The sequence below is a fragment of the Loxodonta africana genome, chromosome 2, assembly GCF_030014295.1.
Source record: "Loxodonta africana isolate mLoxAfr1 chromosome 2, mLoxAfr1.hap2, whole genome shotgun sequence".
NCBI classification, from domain to species: domain Eukaryota; kingdom Metazoa; phylum Chordata; class Mammalia; order Proboscidea; family Elephantidae; genus Loxodonta; species Loxodonta africana.
This window is the reverse complement of record NC_087343.1, coordinates 175831049-175854751: the sequence shown is the minus strand read 5'-3', so window position 1 is coordinate 175854751 and position 23703 is coordinate 175831049. Positions and strand designations below refer to the sequence as shown.

General features: G+C 41.9%; 1 long non-coding RNA gene across 2 annotated transcripts in view; it reads right to left on the bottom strand.

Moving 5' to 3' along the window:
• Positions 1 to 276: 276 nt before the first annotated feature.
• LOC111751292 (uncharacterized) overlaps positions 277 to 23703 on the bottom strand; it is a 28619-nt gene continuing 5192 nt past the window's right edge. For both annotated transcript variants that reach the window (XR_010320084.1, XR_002786377.2), the window contains one exon: positions 277 to 23703. This is a non-coding gene — a long non-coding RNA (uncharacterized LOC111751292).

The window sequence follows — 23703 nt, the reverse complement described above, 5'->3', positions numbered from 1 at the left end:
ATAGGGTTGCTATGAGTCAGAATCGACTCAACGGCAATATTTGGTTTTTGGTACTTCCTTTGACGTTAGGCATAACCATGGGACAGGCTTTGGTCAATGAAATGTGAGCAAAAGTGGGGGAAAGAGACATGAATTTCTTCCTGGCCTGATTTTCTTCTCATTGCGGAGGTGACTGTGGGAAAAAAATGTCGAGATGGAGTCCCTAGCAGCCTGCCTTCCTGAGTAAACTCAACAAGCAGAACCTCTCTGTCAGCTGTTTGGGACATTCATTTAGAGTGATTGAGAAATAATCATTTGTTCTCAGGGCCAGATCAAGGTGTGTGAGGGTCCTAAACACTGATAATCTGTGGTACTCTCTCCTTTGTTTATTTAAGTATGCCAATGGGATATGTGAGTTATACATATATACATGTATACGTATGTATGTCTCTTAGATATCCATAATGTAACTTCTTTTCAAATGGGACTATAATATTTTTTATAATATTAGCACATTTATATTTATATTTAATGTCAGTAAAGGTGTGCATTAGGGTTATATTCTTTCACCATACTTATTCAATCTGTATGCTGAACAAATAATCCAAGAAGTTGGACTAAATGAAGAAGAACTGGGCATCAGAATTGGAGGAAAACTCATTAACAGCCTGCATTATGCAGATGACACAGCCTTGCTTGCTGAAAGTGAAGACAACTTGAAGCACTTACTGATGAAAATCAGACTATAGCCTTCAGTATGGATTATGCCTCAACATAAAGAAAACAAAAATCCTCATAACTGGACCAATAAGCGACATCATGATAAATGGAGAAAAGATTGAAGTTGTCAAGGATTTCATTTTACTTGGATCCACAATCAACAGCCATGGAAGCAGCAGTCAGGAAATCAAAAGACGCATTGCACTGGGCAAATCAGCTGCAAAGATCCCTTTAAAGTGTTAAAAAGCAAAAATGTCAACTTGAAGACTAAGGTGTGCCTGATCCAAGTCATGACGTTTTCAATGGCCTCACACTTATGCAAAAGTTGGACAATGAATAAGGAAGACCTTAGAAGAATTGACAACTTTGAATTATGCTGGTGGGGAAGTATATTGGATATACCATGGACTGCCAAAAGAACAAACAAATCTTTCTTGGAAGAATTATAGCCAGAATGCTCCTTAGAAGCAAGGATGGTGAGACTATGTCTCACATACTTTGGAAATGTTATCAGGAGGGATCAGTCCCTGGAGAAGGACATCATGCTTGTTAAAGCGGAGGGAGGGTCAGTGAAAAAGAGGAAGACCCTCAATGAGATGGATTGACATAGCGGCTGTGTCTCAAACGTAACAACAATTGTGAGGATGGCACAGAGCCAGGCAATGTTTTGTTCTGTTGTACATAGGATTGTTATGAGTCAGAACCAACTTGACAGCACCTAACAACAACAGCAATAATATTAGCAATTGACTGCAAAAGTGGCCTATGCCATTTTAGTGGAGTGAGATGAAGAGGATTATTAAATTTTTAGTGGATACGGGGTACTAAGATATTTACTATATATCACATTTTCTACAAAAAGAATATTCTACAACAAAGAAAATGAGTCAGTAAACTTAGTTGTTTCAACGATCAGTGTAAAATTCTGTTTATCTCCTTTTGCTTTAAATGGCTCATACATTAATTTTGATGCTTGTTTCATAATAAAGCTATAATTATAAATGAACAAATGAAAACATGTCATAAAAGAAAATTTCATGCTCAGAAAACAAATGTTACAACAAATTACTATTTTTTAATTTTAGATAGATTTTTCATCTTTAACATATTATAATTAAAAACGTTTCTTTCTATTCACTGCTCTTACAAATTCTTCAATGATTTCATCACAATTAAACTGCCAAAGAATATCTACTTTCACACATAATAAGGGTAATGAATTGACTCTTTTTTGAATCATTGTACGCTGAGGGTTTTTGAGTCTCTTTAAAGCCAAAAATGAGTGTTCCACGGTGCAGTTTGTGATCATTAAAGTTAGGAATACATGTAAAACAATTTAAACATTGGGAAACACGCTTTGTATTTTATCTTCTATTATAGAATCATACATGCCCACATGAGTAAAGTTTGTCTTTCCTGAATCTGTAAACTGAATTCTCAAATAAGAATGAAATTGCCACTCCTCGGTAAAGGTTTGTATTTAAGCCATTGGAATAACCCTGTGCTAATTGTTTGGATGCCTTCATGTAGTCTTCATCAGGTGTATCCCCACTGTTTAAAAAGTAAAATCTATTTGAAAGAACTTCATACACTTTCACCTTTGTTTTCATGCAAGAATCAAATACGTCGATGGTGTAGTATGTGGTGACACAAAATTGATCTCTGGCACTCAGTGATACTTCTGGAACATGTTTGTCATTTACTTGTTTCTTTTTTAATCTTTCTGTGACAGTGAACTGCTTCATAATCATTACTTGGCAGTATTTGTTTTGTTGTGTTTTCAAAATCTCTTAAGTTATGTAAGATTGTTAATGACTGGTAGAGATCCGTGCATTCTTTACATTTACTTCTGAATCTTGGAGAGCTTGACTAGCCTGATGGAAATGTTGCAGTGTATTATTCCACATAACCAACATGCGTACATACGTACATACTCTAGTGTTTGCATTTTGTTAGTGATGTTTTCAGCTTCTCTTTTGGTATCCTTTTTGTATCTGGTCTTCAGCAATGTTTTCGAAGGCATCTAAATCTAAGTGTATGATTCCAGGATTGCACTTGTTGCTACAGCATGTGCTTCCCAATATGTATTAGAAAGAAATTTTAATATTTGACCATTGCCTAAATATGTTTTAAGAACTGCCCATTGGTGAGTAGTGATGATAAAAACTGTGTACAGTAATTGAACAGTATTAAAAAAATCAACTGCTTCAGGACTATGCTCTACTGTGCTATGCCCTACAAGATTAAGTGAATGCACAGCCCATGGTATGAAAATGGCATATTTATCACATTCTAAAATTTTCTTTGCATGCCTTTGTAATGCCTCAATATATTGGCAGCATTGTCATAGGGCTGGCTTCTGTACTTAGAAAAATCAATTTTGCCAACTTCACGTAAATAGTGAAGTACTTGATTTGCAATTTCGTCATTGGTGACTTTTTAAGATGGTAAATGTGATAAATCGCTTAACAGATTTTCCATCTGTTGGAGAGATGCATCTTAAAACAATACTTAGCTGATCTGTATAAAAAAGATTAGGAGTGAAATCTACAGACAAACTGAAATATCGTGCTATACTTATTTCACTGAAAATAGTTGATCAAACTTTATCACATATTAAGTTTATTAATTCTTAATATGTTGTTTTAGACATATACGATGGGTTGCCCTTTCCTGTGTTACCATATTTTGAGATGTGACCTGCTAAAAAGGGATCAAACTGAGCCACAAGTTCAAGTAAGTCCCCAAAATTTCCATTTTGTGGGGACCACACACTTCATTTTTTCCTTGAAAAAATAGTCCACGTTCAGTGATTGTTATAATGACAGTAACAACGAGTTGGAAAACGGCTTTCCAACACTGACATTCTTTATTAACTTGTGTTTCCTGTTAGTGAGTTAAATCAAAGCCACGTCTTTGGTTTAAAACATGACAACATACGATCTCTGTGAACTGAACTGTTTTCATGTTTATCAATCATATTCCAGCTGCACCCATGGCTAAATTGAGAATTAAATGATTCTGGACTAAATAGCTTGCAAGCAAAACAATATACAGAGCCAACTGATGGAGAATACTGTAGCCACCCCCTCTTACAATTTTCACCATTAGGTTTGCACCCTAGAAATATATTCTGGCTACAGAACCTTGTTTGTTTACCATCCAGAAATTTTCAACATGAATTTTCAAATGGTCCACTGTGATGTTGACAATCACTTGGCCCTCTTTTGATCCCAAAATTTACATCATTAGAAGAAAAATTATTCTGCTTTTTATGGGATCTGCAGATATGACAATTTCAGATTCTAAAGTAGTTTTACTTTCTATACCTCCATTAATTTTTTTTAATACATCAAGGAATGGATGCACAAGTTTTTAAGTATTAATTCAAGATGAAAAACACTCACTTTTCATCCTTTGATGCTGTGTCTTCACAGTTTATTGGACTACTGCTAATACCTGACAGGGACAAGAGTGATCACAAACAGCATGATACAAATACAAGGGTATGCTCAATCTGAAGACCCATTTTGGTTCATTTTGCTAGGACCCGATATGTCATGAGTCACGTTATTATAGTGCTGCTGGTGCATTCTTATGTGGTTCACAAGAGAAAACTGAATGTGAGGTTATACCATACTTGTCTGAAATGAAAAGAAAAATATAATTGTTATCGTATACAAAATTTATAAAATGCTATCAATTTCATTTAGTGCCCTGCCAGTTCCCTTCCATTGCAGTGGTGGGTGCTCACTTTTCCTTGTGCCCTATCTGCTTGGCATGCATGGGTCTTTGCTTTGGAAAATTGGTGCCCCTGTTTTGCTGATGCCCTGAGCACATGTTTACCTTGCTTATTGGGTAATCCGTCCCTGCTGTGCTAAGGTCCTGAAATTTGGGAATTGTTTGTTATTGCAACATAACCTGACATGTCCTGACTGATATAGAATATTTGAAGTGTTTGCTGAAGGCTGGCATGGTAAATTCTCTCTGCCATCTTTTTAGTGAGATCCTAAAATTCATCAAAATTCAGCATTTTGATGCTAGGGGATTCCTTTGGAGAAGCTCAAGAAGATGAAGTGATTGTTGATGTCTGGGTTTCATACGTGTCTGTGTACATACCTACTTTTTTTTGTGATCCCTGTTTGATTTTATTTCTTTACTACTTAATATATAACCTGTAGGTCATTTTGTTCAATGTGTTCTCTAAGTATTTCAGCACCCTGGAGGATATTGTATTATTTATGAAGGTAGGAGAAAATGGCCATTGAATCTAAAAGCTTTTGCAAAAAAGAGAAAGAAAACAAAATGAAACAAAACAAACAAGAAAATCCAACAATTTGCCATAAACAGCAGAGAGAATTACTCGAGTGAAATTTACTATCTTTTTTAAAAGGCCTCAAAACCAGTGACACGATTGATAGATTTATTTCCTGGTTTTCTTTAAATATTACATTTCAGCTTTCTTTCTTTTCCCTGCTCATTTAATAATAAGCACTTTGATCAATCAAATCCATTAAGCATTTTTAAGTTCCTCCACATTTAACGTTACATTTACTCCTGTGGATAACTTTTCTCTGAGGTGATTGAGACAGACAATGTTTTCCTTTTTTTCAAGCATGAGGAACTTTTCTACAAGAAAGGCCGGGATAAAGACACACATCAAGCTCATGGTGTGGTTGGGAAGTGCCCAAGGTTCTGATTCCCTTTCCCCACATCAGGCTGCCTCCTGCTATAAGCCACCTAGAGAACTGTGTAGCACTAAAAAAAAAAAAAAAGCACTAAAGACGCGAATAATTGCTGAAAGGTAGACAGTTCGAAACCACTCAGAGGTACTTTGAAAAACCGGCCTAGTGATCTACTTCCCCAAAGAAAACCCTGTGGAGCAGTTTAGCTCTGCACACATGGGGTGATCATGATTTGGAATCGAATCAATGGCAACTAACAATGACAACAGAGAACTGTCACCTTCCTTACCCACAGGATGCCAAGTACCATTTGAATCTGTGGCATTTTTATTTTGCTCCATATTTTCAAGTCCATTTTCTCATCTTCTCCAACCATTGAGCAATAATGCATTATACCCCCATATATAATGTACAAACAACAACCAAAAAACCCCACGCTGTCCAGTCAATTCCAACTCAGCAACACTATAGGACAGAGAATTGCCCCGTAGGATTTCCAAGACGGTAAATCTTTACAGGAGCAGACTGCCACATTTTTCTCCCACATACGTAATGTATTATACCCCCCATTTGACAAATAGGGCCACTGAGCCCAAGAGAGACCAAGTGATCTAATTGCATGCGGCAACAAAATGATGCAGAAAGGCCTAGAAACTCAATCTGTGATTGAGTGATAAGGAAAGTCCCAGAAACTTAATTCCTGGCTCAGAGAATTAAAAGAAAAAAAGAAAAGGAAGACCAAGATTTTAATTATATAAAAAATGTCTACATTTGGGGAAAGACCGGAAAGGAACATGAAAAACAAAATGAGTTGTGGAAGAGGGCCGTGATTATGGGTAAGTGCTTATTGTTTAATACATTTTCTTTAATGTTTTGTAACAGCAGTTTAAATATGAATAAAACCTGGAAAAAGGGAACAGTCCACTTGCTGGGGTTGGGTGGAAATTGGCTTCATTCCAGATGTTTCTGATAGATTTTGGCAAAAATATTTCCAGAGTTCAAGATCAGTACCTGGTTAAGTTTATGCTTGCAAATCTGTCAATTTTGAAAACAAAATCAATAACTATTATTGATTTATCATTTACTGTATCCTAGGCATTGGGCTAAGTGTTCTTCCATCGTAATCTAATGACTTAAACAGGGTTATTAGGTCCATTTTACAAATGAAAACTCAGAGTGGTTAAGTAATTTGCTCACATCTACAAAGCTGTAACTCCAGGGCTGGATCCCAGCTAGCTTGACATCAATGTTCATGTTCATAATCACTGTGCTATATTGTCTTTCAGGATGCTTTGCTTGTCACTGTTGGGGAAGTCTAAAGACATGTAACTTACAATACCCCATTGGAATATGGATTTGTTCCTCCTTCCATATGCCTACTTATATTACTCCTTTCTCACATCTGCTTAGTTTTTTTTCATGCTCAGGATGAAAAGTGACTGTCATCTCTCATGCCAGCTCCTATCGATTAGCAGTGTCTGTCTGGAGTGTGCTGTTGACAAGGATTCTAAAGCTGCAGGAAAAATTGCCATGATTGATTTGTGATGTCTGCTATGGGCACGGAAGGGGGAAGTAGTGACCTAAGTTCAAACAATTTGCCTGCCAGCATTTGAAGTCTGGTGACAGGAAATTCGTGGATGACAGGCATAGGATGACTGCTTCTTAAGCTCCAATAGTCATTCAAGCAATTCTGACTCCAAACCACTTAAAATGAGTTTGAGGGAGATCATGAATCCCACGTGAGTGACCAGCACCCTGACCCATACCAAGAGTGCCATTGTTCCTGCCCCTCACAAGTACCAGGATCTTCCTTGTTTTGTCTGTTGGGTTCATTTATTTATTCAACAAATATCAAGGGTATACCAGTGCTAAGAGCTCTGGTGGCACAGTGGTTAAGAGCACATCAGCTAACCAAAAGTTCAGTAGTTCGAATCCACCAGCTGCTCCTTGGAAACCCTGTGGGGCAGTTGACTTTGTTCTATAGGGTCACTATGAGTCAGATCTGAATCAATGGCAATGGGTTTTGTTTTGGGTACCAGTGCCAAACATTGTTCTAAGTACTGAGGAAAGATTAGAGAACAAACTGGATGAAATCTCTTCTATCATAGAGCCTACATTCTAGTGGGAAGAAAGACAATATACTAACACATAAGCAAATAATTCAATATAATATTTCAGTGATAAGCTCTGTGAAAAAGCAAAGCAAATAAGGGAATACAGTGTGATGGGCTAGGGGTGGTGGGGTGGATATTTTAAGAAGGGGATGGTAAAGAGGGCTTGGTTGTCTAATTATCAATTCTACAAAGGCACTTGATCTGTTTGTATCTTCAGGCTGTCAGCTGCGGCAAGTTGTATGGAACAGCTGGGTATAGTCCCAAGTCCTCTCACTTCTGCTTTGTGGTCCTTGAAGTGTTTGTTATATCCCCAAAATGCCATATTCCTTCATGTCTCCCTATCTTTGCTTATGGTGGTCCCCCCACTTAGAGCATATTTTCCTCCTTTCTATCTCATGAACACAACTCATTCTTTAAGACCCAGGCTCAGCTATCCCAGCCTGCCCACCCAAACAGAATTAGGTATCCTTTCCTGAAAGTACCATAACCTACGGACTCTGCATTTTGGGAGTTCCAGTGATAATCACTGGGACCACCAGGCTTCTGGCTCTAAGACCTTATTTGGTTAATTCTAGCTTCACTTACTCAGGAATCAGTGTTTCGCAGGATATACCTAAGGTTCCCTGGTAGCCCTAATGCCTAATCCAAAGCTTGGTGCATGGCAAGAATGTAACAGCTACAAAACAAAGGAGAGAATGGCTGGACTGATAGGTCTGCAGGGCTGATACATGATCTTTGCTTGATCTTCCAGGGGTCATTTAAGTTCTCTGGGATTCAGTTTTCTCATTAAAAGGTAGAGATAAAAACACCCAATTCAAAAGATAGTTATGAAGATTAAATGAGATGATTCATGTAAAACACTTTATGTAATACCTAAGACAAAGCTAGTCCTCAATAAACGATAGGAATTGATAGTTGTAAAGCAGATAGTATAGCTGATACAAAAAACCAAAACCAAGCCCCTTGCCATCAAGCTGATTCCGACTTATAGAGACCCTATAGGACAGAGTAGAACTGCCCCATAGAGTTTCCAAGGAGCACCTGATGGATTCGAACTGCTGAATCCACCAGGCATTACTTTTGGTTAGCAGAGGTAGCTTTTAACCACTATACTACCAGGGTTTCCAAGCTGATACATAATGAACTATGAATGGATGAATGGATGAGTGGATGGGTGGATGGGTGTGTGGGTGGATGGGTGGATGGGTTGGTAGATGGGTGGATGCAGGAATGGGTGGATGATGCTTTTGCTCTTAATTGTACTTGACTTTGAACAACTGCACCATTCTGAACTCCTCTGGCTTCATATTTTCATTGGCTATGAACTACCTACTGCCCCTTCTGTTGCTAGCCTTTGCTTTAGATACCCTGGTGGGGCTTAAAGGCTTATCATCTTAATCTACCATTGCCCATGGCTTGGAATGACATCCAGAGATTTGTCAAATATAGGACTGACATCTGTATCATATATAGTTGTAGTATTTTTACTGCTTCCTTTTGTGTTCTTTTTTTCCTCGTCTACATGTCAATAACTAGTCATTTAGGTGGCATTTAGTGCTTCATAAGTGTTATGAACCTTTATACAGCACTAACTGGGAGGGACAGAGTGAAAGGCATTTATTTGGTATTTTAAATCTAATTTCTCAACGTCATCCTTGTGTTTCCTCCTGGTGGTTTGCATATTTAGGTCCAGCACCCAGAGTTTTGCCAGGCAAATTGTTATTGATATGTGGAGTTAAAAAGGCAGGAATCAGAGGTTTCTTACTGTGCTAACTGGCAACTCGGCAAGCCTTAGAATACATCATGCTGGGAGCTGCTGGGCCATCCTGGCTTTATGTTTGCTGATCTGTGACAGGGGCTTGGACCTTTCCCAGAGCTTGTCTTATTCCCAAACCACTGGCTGCAAGTCCTCCTGGTTGTGTTCACAGACAGAGGGGCAAGGAGTGGCAAGAGAGCCTCTGCTTCTGACATGGTCACCCTTCTGGCTGGGGGCCATGCTGTGGCACGGGTTGGTAGGGGCTGTCAAACTGGCCAGCAGGGCCCTGAACAATGAGACAGAGATTAAGGACCACAGGCTGAAGCCAAGCCTGACCCTAAAAGCCTTTGATATCCTTCCTGTGTGCAGAGAAGAAGGCTAAATCAGGAAAGAGGTCAAGCAGTAGAAAGCACATAGAAATTGGATAGAAGGACACACACAAACACACACACACACACACATACACACATACACAAATTATGCTGCCATTAAGACTATATTTAAAAATATTTAACTTGGGAGAATACTTATTATATAATGTTAAGTAAAAAAAAGAAAGATAAGAAACAAATATACACACACCCTACAGGTACCTATAAGAGTCCCTGGTGGCCCAAATGTTTAAACACTGACTACTTAACAAAAGGTTGGTGGTTCAAACTCACCCAGAGGTGCCTTGGAAGAAAGAAAGGCCTGGCAATCTGCTTCCAAAAGGTCGCAGTGAAAACCCTGTGGAGCAGTTTTACTCTGCACACATGGGGTTTCCATGTGTCGGAAACAACTTGATGGCAACTTCTCTTTCTTTCTTTCTCTTTAAATGTATATATGGAGTCCCTGGTTGGTGCAAACGATTAATGCCCTGGACTACTAACCGAAAGGTTGGAGGCCTGAGTCTACCCAGACTCCTCAAAAGAAAGACCTGGAAATCTACTTCCCAAAACTGTGGAGCTACAGTTCTACTCTGACACACAAGAGGTCACCATGAGTCAGAACTGATTGAACAGCAACTTGTTTATATGTATATATGCATAAAATTAGAAAAAAGACTAGAAGAAAACATAAAAATATTAACCATTATTATCATGAGTTGGTTGTATTACATGCAAATTTTATTCTACTTCATGATGTCTTTTTTGTGTTTTCCGAATTTCTATAATGTACTGATATTAATTTTTTAATTATTATTTTTTAGGGCAAGGCAGTAAGAAAAGGGACAGTCAGAATGAGTGATGATGGGAGGCAGAGTGTTTTAGTTGAGTTGCAAGGGCTAGGAACCCAACTCGAACTGGCTTGAGTAAAAAAGGAAATGTACTGAGTTCCTTAACTGGGAATCCAGCAGCCGTGGTTTGAGGCATGGCTAGATTTAAGGGCCCCAGCAATGGCCTAGGGCCTGCATCTCCCTCCTCCTACTCCTTCTCCTCTGACTCTCATTCCTTCTCCTCCTCTTCCTCGGTCGGTAATGCCAGAGGCTGCAGAGCAAAATGTCTTGGAGCACGGGCTCAGGAGCCAGGCTGCCTGAGTTCAAATAGTGCTTCCCCTACTTAATAGCTTTTTTAACATGAGTTACTTAACCCCTCGGTGTCTCAGTTTTCTCATCTGTGGAAATACGAATAATAATAGCAATAATAATTACAATGATGACAATAATCATAATGATGAGGTTTACAAAGATAACATCAGTTAATACTTACAAAGCACTTAGAAGAGTTCTTGGCATAAGGCCAGCAGTCAATAAATGTTGTCTGTTATAAACTGCCACCATTATTATCACCTGTCTTGGTTGACTTCACTTTGCAGGTAAGATCTTACCAGTGTTGAGATGGCCACTCAAAGGAAAGAGAATTTTACTTTCCTTGTGTTCGAACATCACTCCCAGAGGGACTTTGATTACCCTTGCTTGGTTGCATGCCCAGACTTGAATCAGCCACTGTGGGCACAGAAAAGGGGTGCATGGACTGGCCAGTGTAGGTCCCAGGCCTTCCCCATGGTGGGGTGGGGCACCATGATTGACAGCCCCATCACAGCCACAGGGACTGAAAGAGGAGTTTCCCCAAAGAAAAAAAAAAAAAAAAGATTGAGAATAGGCAATCAAAAGACTATTGCTACCAAATAGGGCCTGTCTCAAACTGAGTTTTCTAAACCTCTTGCTGTCACAGAAACAAGCGACTGAATCCTCAGGGCATGGGCTCAGCTTGGATGCTCCAGGTCCATAACTTGCAGCACAGACATGGACTGGATGAATTATGAAATGCAGGCTGGGGCAGAATGAACAAGTATGTGAAACACTACCCACCCCACCCTGTGCACATTAGGTAGATAGGCACTTGGCATCTAGATATCTGGAAAGGATACGGGCACTTGTTTATCAGAGCTAGGCTGTTACAGGTTCGACAAAGGCACTACAAATAAAAGAATGAACAGAAATTGTCTGCTATTTTAAGACCTCCTTATTTTGGCCTTAGTTTAAGAGCAGGAAATATTTGGCAGATGAGGTGTGTTGAATTATTCCCTCCAGCCCTCGATGAATGTGAATTTCTGGTGTCTTGTGTCAGAGTTGTTTTGAAGCTAATGTAATAGCCTTAGGCATGCGTGTATCAATTTGCGACTAGGATAATCGCACAATATCACCTTCCCTCTACAGTGTGAAGAACCTCACTCTAATCTCAGATATACCACCAACTGGTGGCCTTGGCCCCTTCATTTTTCCTAGATAAAGTATATCATTGTCGGTTGAATGCAAGGAGTCAGAATCAGAAGACAAAGAGAAAAGCCCCAGATGTACCCTTCACTACTATTTGGGATTGAAGGAGAAGCATTTTGTACTAAAAATTAGTTGAATATACACGAGAATTAGTAAACATCAGAAAAGAAGTGCACACAGCATCTCAGCCCCATCAGTGGATGTTGCTTTAGTTGTAAGAAATGTGTATTTTCATTATCTGTGTTGCCATTAAAGAGTAGTCTTAGTTGTCTTCAAGTTGTATATCATTTATTTATTCATTCAATATGTAATGATTAGTTATCATATGCCAGGCAGTCTGGTAGAAAATCACCGTAACTGTAAACAAGACCCAGCTCTTCTCTCCCAGAGTTCACGTGCTGGTAAGGAGACCAACAAGCAAGCAGGCAGTTACCAAACAGAGTGATGGCCTATGGAGACCAGGTCTGGCCAGACCCATGGGCATTCTGCTGGCTAATAGTCTGACTCTTCTTAAAACTGGTACTTGTTCAACACTGATTTAGGGGAGATGCTGAACTCTGTGTAGAGTAGGGTTGGGAAAAGAGCACACTAGAGGAAAGGAAAAACATGACCTGTTTTGTCCTTTGAGAGATCTCCTTGAACTGGAGTAGGGGCAAGACTGGAGTCAGGGAACCCAGTTAGGAAGCTACTGCTGTCATCCGGACAAGAGACTGTGTGGTGTCCTGAACCAAAGGCAGAAGACAGATTTGAGAAGATAAGGGGGTCGACTCAACAGGACTTGGGAGTAGGTAATGAGGAGCGAGAGTATTCAAAATGGTACCATGTTTTCCTCTTTGGTCAAATGGATCAATGGGCATCATTCAATGGGATGGAAACACACCAGGAAGAACAGGTTGGGCACAACAGGTAATGAAAAAGAGATGATGACTGATGACCAGGGTTTCAGCCACCAAGGACATACCCACCATTATGTGGTACCTTGTGTCCTTTTTCCAGCAGACCCTGGTGGCAGCGCTGCTCAAAGGGTGTTAAATGAACCCTAGCCATTTCTACTTGTTGACACAGAAGACTGAAGACAACTGTTTTGTAAGCAAAACATGCTCACTCTGGCTTTCAGATCACCAAGAATTTTGTAAAGCTCATTTGCATGCTGGTGAGTCGGTAATAAAGGCCTTGTGCCTCACAATGCATTTACAATATTTCCAAACCCAGGAGAAAATCTGCACAGTGTTTTAGTGATCAACACGATCAGCTCAAACAGCCAATTTGTCACGGAGTAATCTGTGTAAATTACCATAGCGGGAATATTTTCTAGCATCTGCATGGTTTAGTGAAAAGTGTTTTCTTCTATTTTTTAATCCCTTTGGCCTTAGGGAATTGTTTTACAGTGATCTAATACAGCAAAAAGAAAAAAAATTTTTTTTTTTTTAATACAGCAGAAGCTGAATTTATTTACAGGGCTTATTAGAAATGATACTGCTTTGCTGTCTGCTTGGCTTGCAGGCTAAAACAATCAGTGAAGGAAGCAAGTTTAGAGATTTTTAAGATCAGAGGACACGGGGGTCAACATATAGCATTGACATCATTCACATTCCCAAGGCATTTTAAGATTCATGTGTTAACTTTAAAGATGGGCACTAAGAAAATAACAAAAGATGGCACATCAATATATTTTAAATTAGTGGGTTCTAATTCTTATGGATCACAGGCCCATTTGTGAATCTTTTAAAAGCTATAGAACCTAGCCTCAGAAAAAACCACAGGCATAGGCAGACATTTATACAATGTGCTGAGGACCCACAGATCCCTAAAGACCATCTGTGGACTTGGGTTAAGGGCACCGACTGTGAATTTTCATGGCCTCTCATCCTCTTTGTGCTCCATTTTAATTTTGGGGAACAAAGACAATGAACAATGTGTCTCTACTTCGTGTGTAATTAATACACACCCCTTGTTTGTTCAGAGATCAGTTTGCAACATTACAAGAAAGCAACTGGGAATCCAGCAGGAAGCAAGGTAAGAGACTTCTAGAAGGCCATTCACTAAAGCTAATGCATTTAACTCAAAGGAGAGCCACTCTGGTCCCTCTAGGACCCATCATCTCTTATATTTCACAAAATTCTAATAAGCCCAGTTATCTGTTTTCCTAGCCACCAGCAAATTAGAAGCAGTAAGTCACAGGCTGGAAGATGGGCTTCTAGGGACAGGCACACTGATGGCCTCAAGAACTCAGTTTGTTGAGAAGCTGGCGGCAAAGAAAAAGGAAAAAAAAAATCCCCAAATGTATTTATGGAGGGCTTACTCTAAGCCTGGGAGTCCCTGAGTGGTGCACTGTTAGCACACTTGATTGCTGACCAGAAGGTTGGAGGTTTGAGTCCACCCAGAGCGCCTCAGAAGAAAGGCCTGGCAATGCACTTCTGAAAAATCAGCCATTGCAAACCCTGTGGAGCACAGTTCCACTCTGACACACATGGGGTCCCCATGAGTCAGAGTTGACTCCATGGCAACTGGTGGTTTACTCTAAACCTGGCATTGAGTTAGGTGCTATGGACAGAAAGCTGAATCATCCCAGTTTGATTTGGAAATTGGGGATTGGAGAGAAAGAGACAAGTAATTACAATGCAGCATGGTAAATGTTTCAGTAAAGAGATGTGCGAATTGCTACATTGAGCACAAAGGAAAAAAAAAAAAAACATCAGGCTCTGCCTTTGGAGCTGAGGAAGACTATAGCATGAAGGGAACATTTGCATTAGATCTTGCAGAATGAGTAAGAGTTAACCAGACAGTTATAGGACTGAATGAATTTCAGACAAACACATGGAAGTATTTATGGAGGTGTGTATGGGCAGGCATGAATGGGCGTATTCGGTATTGGGAATGGAGGAACCCTTGCTGACAAAGATCCGTGTACCACTGTAACAGTCATTGAATACTATGCCAAGGGGGTTGAACTTTTCCCAGCAGGCAATGAGAAACTAATGGAGGGTTTTCTTACAGGGCAGGAGCCTGAGGGAATCAGATTTGGATCATGAAAGTTAACCCAGCAGCAACTTGGAGGATGGATGTAAAAATGGCAGGGGGCAGTATCTGACCTCCTCCAACCCCACAAGGGAGATGGAGAACTAAGATTAACAGCCTAAGGCTGACTCCTATGAGGCAGATGTCAGACAAGCCTTCTCTCTCTGCCTTCTCTACCAGTTCCGGCACTAACCATCCCTCCCACAGCACTCTCTACTGGGTCCAATAATTCATTGTAATGGCCACACAGAACTCACAGGCCATACTCACAATTATGGGGTTTACTAGGGAAGTAGCAGTTACAATCCAGGCTCAGGAACACTCAGGATACAGTTCTTCCATCAGGATACCCTCTTCCCAGCTGTGCTCACAGGCATGCTTCTCCCTGGCCCTAAGTCTCTGCCCAAAGGCTCTCAGCTTTCTCTCTCCATGGGCCCAGAAGCTCACCAGGCCATCTCCTGCTGCCAGGTCTCTCCTGCTGGTCTCTCCTTCCTTGGTGGTAGGCTCCTCTGCTCTGCTCTACTCTGCTCTGGAATTGGCTCTCTTTTAAGGCAAAACCGACCAATCCCCTTGGAAGGCCACGATTACCCTGTCACAAGAGAGTTATAAGACCATGTCTAGGAAGGCCACACAAAGAAGTAAATGTCTCACTGCAATAGATTAAGCTAATATTGACTTAACTGGTAAAAGGGGTGGTTAGGAAACTATTACAATAGGTTGAGTGAAAGATGATGGGGACCTGAACCAAGGCAGTGTCAACGAAGATAAATAGAGAGGAGTGTGTATGTGTGTGTGTGTGCATGAGTGCATATGTGTAAGAGGGAGAGAGATGGAAAGAGAGAGAGTTTATGTGTGTATGTGTGAGGATGGTTGATTGAAAGACTTCTATGGAGTATGATTATCAGGTCTTGGCAAGGGAAGGAAGAAGGAAGCAAGCATGTAATAACTCGATAATTCCACTTCATGGATAAGCACAATATTTATATCTTACCCCAAGCTCACAAATTTAGATCTTCCCAGTTTAGAAGGTGTGGTGTTTGGTTGGGGCAGATCTCAAGTTTGCCTTTGATACATGCAGGAAAACTGTGGTTACCAAGTGCCAAACAATGGGATTTCCCATATCAGGCTCTCTTCGGGTCTTGGTTAAAATCATCGAATCCTGGAACCTTCCCCCAGACCAATGAAATTTCTCTGGGTGGAGCTCAAGGAATAGCTGTAATTTTAACCAGCCGGCCCATTGACTCTGCTGGACAGCTGTGATTAGGAACCACCACGTTAGACAATTCAACCATCAGCCAACTTGAAGAGGGATGTACGAAAGCTCATTCATGCCTCATTCAAGCACCCATTGCTGTCGAGTCAATCCCGACTCATAGCGACCCTATGACAGAGTAGAACTGCTTCATAGAGTCTCCAAGGAGCAGCTGGTGGATTCAAGCTGTGGACCTTTTGGTTAGCCCCGGACCCGTGCCATCGAGTCGATTCCGACTCATAGCGACCCCATAAGACAGAGTAGAACTGCCCCACAGAGTTTCCAAGGAGCGCCTGGCGGATTCAAACTGCTGACCCTTTGGTTAGCAGCTGTAGCCCTTAACCACTACGCTACCAGGGTTTCCATTTTTGGTCAGCAGTTGTAGCTTTTAACCACTACGGTCACCATGGTTTCCATGAATACACCGTTTATGCTTTACTTTATAAAGAGACACAAGGCTTTCTGCTTGATACCACTTTTGGGAGGCCATCTCAGAGTAATTGCAGACGCTTAAGAGTAACTCATTGCATTTCTTTAAGCATATTCCTTAATTAAGTTTCTTCAGTAATTTACCCTCAGCCTGATGTTTTGATAAATAGCAATAAGTAACAACAGGCCATACTGAGACTAAGCCGTCTGCAGAAAATCATCAGCTGCCGGTCCTGTTTCCTTTTCTCTTTACCTCCTGCCTTAAGTGAGCTCACCCAGTCTCATTGCTTAATACCATGACTTACAAATTCTTATCACAGCCTGGGTCTCTCATCTGTACTTCAGGGTCATGCACCCAACTGTTGCCCTGTCATCTCTACTTAGAATCTCACACGAATAGCAAATTTAACGAGAAGGAAAAGTATTGAACTCTTAAATTATCCACCCAACCTTCTCTCCTTCTCCAACCCCAGGCTTTCTAACCTGAGCAAATAGTGCCACCATTTACCCAGTGGCTCCAGCCAAAGTCCTAAGCGATGTCATTCTTGACTGCTTCCTCCTTGTCATTGCACCCTCCTCTCCAACATTCAATCTGTTTCTAAATCCTGTCAATTTTACTTTCCAAATACACCTAAATTTTCCCACCACTCTCCACCTCTACTGACACGATGTTGATCCAAGCCACCACCGTCTCTTGCTTTGTCTAAGAGGAGAATGCACTGTGACTCCTCCAAGCCACGCTCACCAGAGTGACCAGAAGGCTCTTTGAAAATCATTCTCCTACTTAAAATCTTTCAGTGCACTCTGAATTATACACAAATCTCTCTCAGGGTCTGAATTACAAGGTTCTGAGTCAAATGACCCTCCTTCTACCTCCAACTCATCCAGGCACTGTGTTCTTCCATCCCAATCTCCAAACAAATGGAACTTCTTCTAGGTGCTTGCCCACCAAACTCATCCCCATTGAAGGGCCATCCGTCCTGCTTGTCCTTGTGTATGTTACTCCTCCCTGGCTAAATTTACTCCTCTGCCAGGTCTGAACTATACCTCATCTTCTCAGAGATGCCTTCTTTGATCATCTAAACCAGGGGTTGCACGCTTTTTCTATAAGGAGCCAGAAGATAAATATTTTAGGCTTTATGGGCCATGAAATGTCTACTGTAACTACTCTGCCATTGTAGCTAAAGCAGTCATAGAAAATATATAAATAAATAGGTGTGTCTCTCTTTCAGTAAAGCTTTATTAACAAAAAAAGGCAATGGGCCGGATTTGGCCTGTAGGCTACAGTTTGCCAACCCCTGATCTAGGCCAAAACTTGACCTCTGTAATTCCTTCCCAGAGCTTCTCACTATTCATAAATATCTGTGGACTGCCTGTCTCTCTGTTAGCTCCATGAGGGGAAAAAAAACAGACCAGTTTCTTTTGAGTCGATTTCAACTCATGACGGCCGTATGTGTTTCACAGCAGAACTGTACACCATAGGGTTTTCAAGGCTGTGACCTTTAGGAAGCAGGTTCCCAGGCCTTTCTTCCGGTGCACCTCTGGGTAAATTCAAATGGCCAGTGCTTAATCCTTTGGCCACTCAGGGACTCTAGGGCAGGAAACTAAACTCTTTATTCACCATAGAATATCTAGTGCCCAGTACAGGGTTTGCCACAAGTGAGGCCTCAGGAAATATTTGTTGGCTAAAAGAAGAAATGGAGAGATAAGGGAAAATTCATTTTTTAAGCTGGCTCATGCTTTTTGACTCTTTATCAGGAGAGTTCCAGGGTTACTCACTCACTGACTATTTTATTCACTCCTCCATCCTTTCAGTAATCCAGTGTTTACTGGTCTCCCTTGGGTATTGCAGGAACCTTGGTGACGCAGCGGTTAAGCGCTCTGCTGCTAACCTAAAAGTCAGTGGTTCGAACCTACCAGTGGCTCCATGGAACTTTCACAAGGGTTACAGCCTTGGAAACCCTATGCGCAGTTCTACTTTGCCCTCTAGGGTCCCTGGAACCGCAGCTGTATTGTGCCTTGTGCTAGGGAAACAGTCGAACTCAGCCCGCCCTCCTGAGCATCCTGTCCTGCAGGCTAAGGGCCCTTCCCAGACCTCTGTTTCCCCGAGGCCTTTTTTGTTTGTTTTTCTGTTGGGAAACCAAGGGAAGGTTCAAGTTTTGTGGAAGTGAAATTGAAAGGCAAGAAGCCGTTACCAAAGAAGGCTGGCGGAGGCGCCTCTCAGTCGGCCGGGAGCCCCCCTCTCTCCCCTAACTCATTACTAGAAAACAGCCCCTCAACGTAATCCTTCACTCTTTCTCCACTTTGGCAGATGAAAAGCTAGTAAGCGGGTACCCCAAAAGTTAAGCACCAGCTTTCCTTTGAAAGAGACGCCTTCCCGCAGATGCATGTTGCGCTTCTCTCCGCCCTCCCGCCTCTCCGCTCCCCCCACCCCTCTCTAAGCAAACCCGGGGGAGTTGAGAGCTGGGCAGTCATTAAAGATCATCAAGTAAAGAGCTCTTCACCAGGCAGGATTATGTTCAATAGACAGCGAGAGTATTCCTGCCGAGTCCCCTTAAGTTTCATCAAAACTGTGCCTAATTAAAAAAAAAAAAAAAAATCTTTAATTTAATTATGCTCCTCTGCATTACGAATTTTGATCAAATTGGCTTAATTTGGTGCAAGGAGGGATGTTCCTTTCACATGCAAAGCAAACTCATCCTAGGGCTAGAGTCTGTGTCCCTCAGCCTCTAGGGACCCTCCTGTACAACCCCGATTGCCCCCACCCTGCCCCATCCCTCCAGTTGGTGAATCGCCTGAGGCTCAGCAAATTGGCAGTTGTTGCTCTGCCCACAGCTGCAAGAGCTGTCCTGAAGCCACATTGAAGCTGACAGTTGTCTTCCCCCACCCCCCTCCCCTCTTCCAGCCTCCCTTTCCTCCTCTGCTTTTGGAACACCCCTATCTCAGGAGAAACGCACCCAATCTGTCAGTGAAATATGCTGTAGGCTTGAAGTTTTGGCAATCTGTTCTCACTTTGCAGAGAATTCTCAGCCTGTTGGTGGCCCTGCAGAGAACTTTTGAAAGCCACTGTTTCACACAGCCGCAAAGCAAACAGTACCCTGATCACCCAGTTCAGGGGATTTTCTCCTTCTTCCACCGGTGGTCACCCTGGCACTGCCAAGCCAGGCTTGCCTACACTTCTTTATGCTTCCGGGGTCCTTGCCTCCATCCTATATGGCCCCAAGACCTACCGTCACTGAGACAACCCCCTGTGCCACCACCACCATCATATACAGTCCTGGCAATCAGACTCTTCCTGACAGGCCTAACCTCGTCAAAGCTTCCTACTCTCACTACCACATCCTCTGCCAGACTGAGTCCAGTACAACTAGACGGTACCCTGCTACCACCACTGACTGCTCTGACAGAGTTCACAATAGAGGGTCCCGGACAGAGCTGGAGAAAAATGTAGAACAAAATTCTAACTCACAAAAAAAGACCAGACTTATTGGTCTGACACAGACTGGAGAAACCCCGAGAGTATGGCCCCCGGATACCCTTTTAGCTCAGTAATGAAGTCACTCCTGAGGTTCACCCTTCATCTAAAGATTAGACAGACCCATAAAGCAAAACGAGACTAAAGGTACACACCAGCCCAGGGGCAAGGACTAGAAGGCAGGAGGGGACAGGAAAGCTGGTAACAGAGAACCCAAGGGAGAGCGTTGATGTGTTGTGGGGTTCTTAACCAATGTCTTAAAACAGTATGTGTACTAACCGTTTAATGAGGAAGCTAGTTCATTCTGTAAACCTTCAGCTAAAGTACGGAAAAAAAAGACTTCTAGTTCTGGGGTCCCCTCACTCCCTAAGACTTCTCTTGTTAGTTCACCACAATCCAATGATCAAATTCCTGCCAAAAAGGAAAAAAAAGTTCCTTGCTGAACATCTCGCTTCTCAAGCTAAAGTGTGAGCTCCCTTGCGTGGGGGTGTGTCTGGGAAAACTTATCCTCTGTGATGCCACAGGCTAAAGGCAGCCTGTCATCTTGCAAAGTCAATTTTAGTCAAAGGTAATTTAAAATCTTATTTGTATATTATTTATAGAATGTAAAATTCACATGACTTTTTAAGATGAAACAGGAGGCTTCAAAGGTAAGTGACTTTGAGTTGGTATCTTATTCACCTAGTGCTGCTATAACAGAAATACCACAAGTGGATGGCTTTAACAAAGAGAAATATATTCTCTCACAGTCTAGGAAGATGGACGTTCAAATTCAGGGGGTCATCTCTAGGGGGAGGCTTTCTCTCTCTGTCAGCTCTAGGGGAAGGTCCTTGTCATCAGTCTTCCCTGGTCAAGGAGCTTCTTAGCTCAGGTCCAAAGGATGCATTATGCTCCCTGTGCTTCTTTCTTGTGGTATGAAGTCCCCATGTCTCTCTGCTCACTTCTCTCTTTTAAATCTCAAAGGAGTTTGACTTAAGACATAACCTAATCTTGTAGATTGAGTTCTGGCTCATTTACATAACTGCCTGTAATCTTGCCTCATTAACATCATAAAGGCAGAATTTACAACACATAGGAAAATCACATCAGATGACAAAATGATGGACAATCACACAACGCTGGGAATCATGCCCTAGCCAAGTTGACAGATATTTTGGGGGGACACGATTCAATCCATGACAGCTGGTGTATGTTTTGTCATTATATTTTTACCTCAATTAAAAAAAAGAAGGTAAGCTGCTAGGGCTGCAGCCCCCGGATCCTTGAGTCTCAGTGAATCTTCTCTATCTCAGGTAGAGAAGTCCAAGAAGCGCTGATGATGTTTTACTCACCGTGGTGAAAGTTTGCCTCTTCACCCAGACTTCTGATGCTGGAAGACTTTTATTTAAGGTGTGACCATCCACTGGGAAGGATACCTACATCTACTTCTGTTCTATCCTCTCTCTTCAACTCCATTCCCAAATTGCCAAGTGCTTGATGAGACATTTTCACATGTATGTCCTACCATGGCCTTGAAGGAATTCATCATCAGACTGAAGCCGACTAACACTCCTAGGGAGTGGTCGGACTCCAGAGTGGGAAGTTTTGAGAAGGGTCAGCCGCCTACAGTAGGACTGGTTACCTGGAGGACATATGCTGGTGGTGTGTGGGCACCATGTAGTGCCTTCCAACCTCTGGTTGTGGACGGATTTACCTTGGTTATAGTAGGTCTTGGGGCTATATAAGATGAAGGGAAGGCTCCCGAAAGGTATAAAGAAGTGTAGGGGAACCAGAGCTTGGCAGTGCCTGTGGACCACCGTGGAAGGAGGGAGAGAATGCCTGGTGCTGGCTGATAAGAACACTGTTTGCTTTGGGGTTTTGTGAACTTGTCCACAACCCCAAACCTACCATTTCCCACCAGCACCATCAAGTCTGCTCTGCCTCCTCATTTCCCAGCTTCTCTTAACGGTGCTCCAAGTTTCTCAGGGCACTGAGTTTGGAAACGTTAAGAGACATCCTTGACAACTTCTTTAAATAAATAAGTTCCTGTTAATGTTATTTTGAAACTATTGCATAACATGTCCTTCTTGTTGTTGTATACTGTTGAGTCCATTCTGACTCACAGCAACCCTGTAGGACAGAGTAGAGCTGCCCCTATAGGGTTTCCCGGGCTGTAACCTTTACTGAAGCAGAGTGCCACATCTTTCTCCCACGGAGCAGCTGGTGGGTTTGAACAGTTAGGAGCTGAGAGCTTAAACACTGTGCCACCAGGACTCCTCAACATGTCCTTACTTGTCCTTTAATGGGTAAAGTTGACTAGATCTTATTTATTTTTTTCTCTCTCTTTTAACAAATATGCTTTCAGTTACTGATTTTATTTGAGCATATACTCCATAGAAACCTAATGGTTTAGGGCTAGATTAACAATGCTCTATCCCCAGACAAGTCCATTGCCAAGTCCTACCAGCACGTCATATGTACTCAGTAAATGTTAGATACCAATAGAACTAATCCACCACCCATCTGTAAGTTTGCACAAGTATTTTAAATACCACCAGGGTTACCCATGATGGACAGGTTCAGTGGAGCCTTCAAACTAAGGCAGACTAGGAAGAAAGGCCTGGCAATCATATTTGCAAAAAATTAGCAAATGAAAACTATATGGAACACAATCGAATATTGTCTGATATAGCACTGGAGGAGCCCTGGCGGACAGTGTTTAAGAGTTTGGCTGCTAACAAAAAGATCAGCAGTTTGAATGAACCAGCCACTCACTGGAAACCATATGGGGCAGTTCTACTCTGTCCTGAAGGGTTGATATGAGTCAGAATCAACTGGACGGCAACAGGTTTGGTTTCTTTTTTTTTTTTTTGGTATAGCACTGGAAGATGAGCTTCTAGGTTGGAAGGTACTACACGGTGGCTGCAACAATGGACTCAGACATAGCAATGATTGTGAAGATGGCGCAGGACCAGGCAACATTTTGCTCCATTATACATGAGGCCCTGGAGCCCTGGTGGCACAGGGTTTAAGAGCTTGGCTGCTAACCAAAAGGCTGGAAGTTCGAGTGCACCAGCTCCTCCTTGGTAACCCTATGGGGCATGTTTTACACTCGGGGACTCTATGGGGCAGTTCTATTCTGTCTTCTATGCTCACTATGAGTCGGAATTGACTCAATGGCAAACTATCCATCGATACATAAGGTTGCCATGAGTTGGAGCTGACATGATGGCAAATAGCAACAACAACAATAGAATTAATAGTAAATAAAAGTATATTATTGCAGTATGTAAAAAGTAAAAGCTGTCACTGGATGGTATGCAATTGACTGCCAAGTAAATGAGAACAGAAGGCCTCAGGTGGTAAGGAGAGAAGAGAGAGGTCCCTCCCATGTGGTGAGACAAACCATCCAGGGAGATGCAGAAAGATGCCAAGAAAATCTGAGGCCTGCTTATTAGAGGAGGCGAACCAGCTTCACCAGAGCGCCTAGATCGTGCTTCTTCACCAAGACGATGCTGGCTTGAGAATAGAATCCAATGGAGGAAGGAGAGTCAGCAGCTAGGGCAAAGGCTGGTGTGGCATGAAGCCAGAGGGT